Source organism: Falco rusticolus, chromosome Z (assembly GCF_015220075.1).
Source record: "Falco rusticolus isolate bFalRus1 chromosome Z, bFalRus1.pri, whole genome shotgun sequence".
Taxonomy (NCBI): domain Eukaryota; kingdom Metazoa; phylum Chordata; class Aves; order Falconiformes; family Falconidae; genus Falco; species Falco rusticolus.
The window spans coordinates 27,326,646-27,332,645 of NC_051210.1; positions in this window are offsets into that span (position 1 = coordinate 27,326,646).

Genomic DNA, 6,000 nt, shown 5'->3' on the forward strand with positions numbered 1-6,000 from the left:
ACATTTATAAAATCTGCTAAAGGTTTAATGCCGTATATTGCATGTCCAGAATGTATATTGAAATTAAAGGAAATGGTGACAATGGTGAAATCCCCTATAATAAACTCAAAAAATAATGAATACTTAATCTAAATATAGATATGAATAAATACAAAACATATCTCAACTTGATTTGGCTTTTTATTCAGTGCAATTGCATGCTTCAATATTAAAATATTTTCTCCTCTGTGTGTTATGGATAACATAATTATTTCACGGTATGGGAGAAAATCTAGAGCAGATTACATGCACTTGCAGTCCAACACTAACTAACATCCACTAGCATCTTTGCTACAGGCATAACAAGTTTTCCTGACCTTGTCTCATAAGCTGTTTCCAAAGTCTTTCTTCAGTGATTGAACATCAAAGCAAAAGTAGCACTAAACCAGAAGAAAGACCACCTGGTGAAATGTTACTTCATTCTATCATGATTTCTCACTCTAAAAATACATCTCTGTGCATAAACACATGCCTCCATAGAAAGCCCTCTCTTAATACGTTTACTTTTTCACATAATAAATAAACAGGTAATTCCAGCATTTCAACACTGGAGAAAAAAAATCTGAGTGTGCAAACCAAGTAGTGGGGTCACAGCAGCGCTTAGTGGGGGTGGGATGGGGTGAGCCAGGGAAGGAGACCCTTGCACCCGCAGTGCTGCTAGCTGCTGTCAGAGCCTGGAGTGTGCTGGCTGATGCTCCAAGAGGCATTTGGATGACACAATGAGACACTCGCAGAGTAAGCAGTATAGCATTACATGGCAAAATAAAACAATTTTTGACACCAGGCCAGCTGGATTTCATTCCTCTTTCTCCGATAGTCCCACACAGCAGGGATTAAGTAATAAAAGCAAGATGCATTAAATAAAAAGTTTTTAAGTACATTAAAGCCAAGAATCAAATTGCAAATCAGGCATCAGAACTGCAGCTTGGTCATGCAGCAATCAGATGTAGTATCTGGCCATGTTTTTCGGGAGCTGGGGAACCTGATGGTAACTACTGTTGCAGTGATGTGGACAGCTGGGCTGACCTGACAGCTTGCTGCTGCTGAAAGCCCCCACTTGCCCTTCCCAGCTCCAGTAACCTTTGTCTTTTCACACTAACTCTGGCTCCAGTTGGACTCTAAGGATAGCTAACTTAAGCCACCAAAATAGCAGAAGATGTTCTTTTTTTCCCTGAATCTATTTTGTGACATTCTAACACGATAAAATGCCTCACAAGCGATCAAGCAGTATGACAGCTAAGACAAAGTGAGTAATGGGAACATAATGGAAGGGACAGTGAGTTAAAATATTAATTCATGGACATACTAACCCAAAATAAATAGGAAAACTCTCAATTTTCATGGCTTTGGTAGCACAGAACACAACTTTTGTGTTCTAAGAAACTTGTTTTAAGCAGATCTGTGTTAAAGAAAACTGTTTGAATTATTAGTCAGCAAATCAGATGCTGGCTTTCATTTATAGGTGTTCAGCCCAAATTTAAATTAGTACAGAATACACTATGAAACAATATTTCACACAATAAATGTTCTTTCAAATATAGCTGCCTCCCCACAGTCAGCAGAATGTGAGCCTGGAAGTAATTATTACATGAGAATGCGCCAGAAAAGACTACCTTATATCTCAGACTTCATCCTTAACTCCACATGCTGTAATAGTAGTTCATATAATGGGAACAGGGAGTTTTTGAACTGGTGTGATACGTGGAAGCACGCTTCTAGTCATTTAGTATGCAGACTGCACTACCACATAGCAAACTCTTGGCTATATCCTGCTTTACATAAACATCAGCACAATGATTCAAAGAAAACTATTTAAGTAAACCAGAACATGTGCAGTCCCCTGTTCACTCTGTGGCTGCAGTTTGGGACTTGAAAAAGGGAACTTTTAATGCAGTCCAATATCTTGTTCAGGAAAATCTAAACCCTAATACACTGCACTGCTGTCCAAGGAAGCCCTGGCAAGTCTGGGGTTTAACATTTTTATTATAAAAAGCAAATTCCCGTTTTAATCAACTAAAACAGAGGTTTCAATTGAAAAAAAAGCACTTCAAAATCTAAGCTTTGATATGCCTAGTGACAGTGAAGTGAAATAAAAAGTCATAAGGGCACAATGCATAAAGTTCATGCAGGTCAATCAGAAGTTATGGAACTGATACAAATATTGCTGGATGATTTTTTAAGATCAGACTGGACACTATAGTGGTCTCAGTCTGCGGCGAATTAAGAGACGGGAGGCAACTTGATGCAAGCAAGATGTCAATTTATTGTACACAATCACGAGTTTATATACACTTTCAGAAGCTGCGCGCTTTAAACAGATTGGTTCTTGAAGCTAAGCCTTGCATACTAGGCAATCCCCGATTGGTGGTTAACTACTATCAATTAACAGCAAGGTGTTATCTTTCCTTGGCGCTATCTGTGCCTCATTCCTTTATCTTCTCTCGGCATGACGCACCCTGTTGATTGTTATCTATTCACATTCCTTGTCCTCCCAGGGTTTGTGGCCTACAAGCTCGAGCACGTTCCTTTCAGCTAATAGGGTCCTGATTTCCAGGCCCCCTCCTGCATCAGTCTGAAATCTTTCAGCCTGAAAACTGAGAAATGGTAGATATGTTCTTTAGATTGTAGACTTTCTCAGAGCAATGGCACTGGTAATACAAGACTTCAGTCATTTCTCCTATCTTTATAAATGCCTTCTCCTTTTTAGGATCATCTAGCTGATTTCTAGGCTTTTCTTATTCTTTACATATTAGGACAATCCAAAAAAACCCGCAATAGTAACTTTCCAAAACCTAACCATAGAGTTTGCTTTCAATCAGATACGTAAAAAGCCTATGTTTACACTTAGCAGCCAAGTCACATACACCCTTCATGGATAGCTACCAGAAAAAGTATTTGTTTCTAGTAAGTACATGTGAGAATGGACAAATTTAGCTCAAAGTTACCAATCATAATTACTTTTGGACTGGTAACAGAACAAGATGATTTGCAGTACAAGAGAGGGACAATCTAACTGGGAGTAGAGGAAAGAAAAGAATACAGAAATTGATCTTAAAGTTTCAGCAATCCAGGGTTCAAGCCAAGAGAAAAAACATTTTGACTTGCCATCGTATCTTGAAATCCAATCAAGTACATTATAAACTATTATAAACCTTGGACTATAAACTATTAGAAGCTTTGGACTTGTGGAGGGCTGACTTTGGCCTGCTTAAGAGCCTGATTGACAGTCCCTTGGCAGACAGTCCTGGAGGGCCAAAGGGGTGCAGAAAGGCTGGAAATTCTTCAAGAAGGCAGTCTCAAAGGCACAGGAGCAGGCCATCCCCATGTGCCAAAAGATGAGCCCATGGAGGAGAAGACTGGCCTGGCTGAACAGAGAGGTTTGGCTGGAACTCAGGGGAAAAAGGAGAGTTTCCCACCTTTGGAAGAAGGGGCAGGCAGCTCTGGGGGACCACAAGGATGTTGTCAAAGAGACGAAAGCCCAGCTAGAATTTGGGCTGGCCACTGCCATAAAAGATAATAAAAGTTTTAACAAATACATTAGAAATAAAAGGAGGGCCAAGGATAACCTGCATCCTTTATTGGATGTGGTGGGGAACACTGCCACAAGGGATGAGGAACAGGCTGAGGTACTCAATGCCTTCTTTGCCTCAGTCTTTAATAGCAAGACTGGCTTCCCTCTAGTATTCAGCCCCCTGAGCTGGAAGACAGGGACAAGGAGCAGAATGAAGTCCCCACGGTCCAGGATGAAACAGTTAGTGACCTGCTGCTCCACTTAGATGTACAAAAGTTTATGGGGCTGGATTGGATCCACCTGAGGGTACTGAGGGAGCTGGTGGAGGGGCTCGCCAGACCACCCTCCATTATTTATCAGCTGTCCTGGCTAACTGGAGAGGTCCCAGAAGACTGGGGGTTATCCATTGTGACACCCATCTACAAGAAGGGCGGAAAGGAGGATCTGGGGAACTACAGGCCTGTCAGCCTGACCCTGGTGCCAGGGGAGCTTGTGGAGCAGATCATCCTGAGCACCTTCATGCTGCACACACAGGACAACCAGGGAATCAGGCCAGCCAGCATGGAATTATGACAGGCAGGTCCTGCTTGATAAACCCAATCTCCTTCTGTGACAAGATGACCCACCTGGAGGATAGGTGAAAGGCTGTAGATGTTGTCTACCTGGACCTTAGTAAAGCATTTGACACTGTCACCCCCAAGAATTCTCCCAGAGAAATTGGCTGCTCATGGCTTGGACGGGGTGCATTCTTCACTGGGTGTAAAAAACTGACACAGAGGCCAAACCCAAAGAGTGGTAGTGAATGGAGTTAAACCCAGTTGGCAGCCAGCCCAGTGGTGTTCCCCAGGGCTCAGGACTGGGGCCAGTTCTGTTTAATGTCTGCTTATTGACTATCTGGATGAGGGGATCAAGTGCACCCTCAGTGAGTTTGCAGATGACACCAAGTTGCAGGGGGAGTGCTGACCTGCCTGAGGGCAGGAGGCTCTGCAGGGGGACCTGGGCAGGCTGGACCGATGGGCCCAGGCCAGTTGTGTGAGGTTCAGCAGGGCTCAGTGCCGGGTCCTGCCCTTGGGTCACACCAGCCCCACGCAGCGCTACAGGCTGGGGCAGAGCGGCTGGAAAGGGCCTGGTGGGAAAGGGCCTGGGGGTGCTGGGTGACGGCCGGCTGGGCAGGAGCCAGCAGTGTGCCCAGGGGGCCCAGGCGGCCAGCAGCATCCTCGCCTGTGTCAGACACAGTGTGGCCAGCAGGGCTAGAAAAGTGATTGTCCCCCTGTACTTGGCACTGGTGAGGCTGCACCTCAAACAGTGTGTTCTGTTTTGGGCCCCTCCCTACAAGAGGGCTGTAGAGGTGCTGGAGCGTGTTCACAGATGGGCAAAAAAGCTGGTGAAGGCTCTGGACCACAAGTCTTGTGAGGAGCAGCTGAGGGAACTGGGGTTGTTTAATCTGGAGAGAAGCAGGCTCAAGGGGGGGCCCTTACTGCTCTCTACAACTACCTGAGAGGAAGCTGTAGGCAGGTGGGGGTAGGTCTCTTCTCCCAGGTAACTAGCAAGAGGAAATGGCTTCAAGTTGTACCAGGGGAGGTTTAGGTTGGACATTAGGAAAAATTTCTTCACTGAAGAGGTGGGGAAGCACTGGAACAGTCTGCCCAGGGAGGTAGTGGAATCACCATCCCTAGAGGTTTAAAAAAACATGTAGATGTGGTGCTTAGGGACATGGTTTAGTGGTGGACTTACCAATGTTAGGTTTACATTTGAGCTTGATAATTTTAAAGGTTTTTTCCAACCTAAATGATTCTGTAAGAAATGGCTAAACCAGCCTTCTAAAAACCCCTCTGAAATGCTAAGGTTAACTTTTGTGAAACACTTGACACCTCTGAAAGATGACTGCATCTCACAGAATATACAGATTTGAATAGTTTATATGTAACATCTTGTCCCACCTCTGCTCCCTGGAGTGATGAATAATTTTTTAGCCATGTTTGTAGTTCTACTTCAAAGTTTTAAATTAATAGGACTGTGACCATTTCCACAAAAGTTTGTCTACCATTTTAACTGATACCCCATCAGCATTTCTTCCTCCAATACTGCTTTTTTTTCTATTATCTCTTTACCAAAAGTAACTTTAAAATAATATCAGCTGAACACTGAAATGCTTTAAAGTATATGGAAAACATTAATATAGACAGGTAGAAATTTTACATGCAGGCAGTTGCTTGCAGCTGTATTTATTCTGGACATCTTTCTAGTTTCCTACATAAAAATTGGAAGATGTTAGCCCCAAATAAAAAAAATCTTAACTCATTGAGCTAAGCAGGAAAAAAGAAATCTTACACTCTCATTAATCTAGCTTAAGATGTTGGTGCTCTGCCACCCGATACTCCAGTGCACTATGACATGTCTCCCTCAGTAGTTTTATCGATTTGCATCTACAGTTCACACCGTGAAGCATA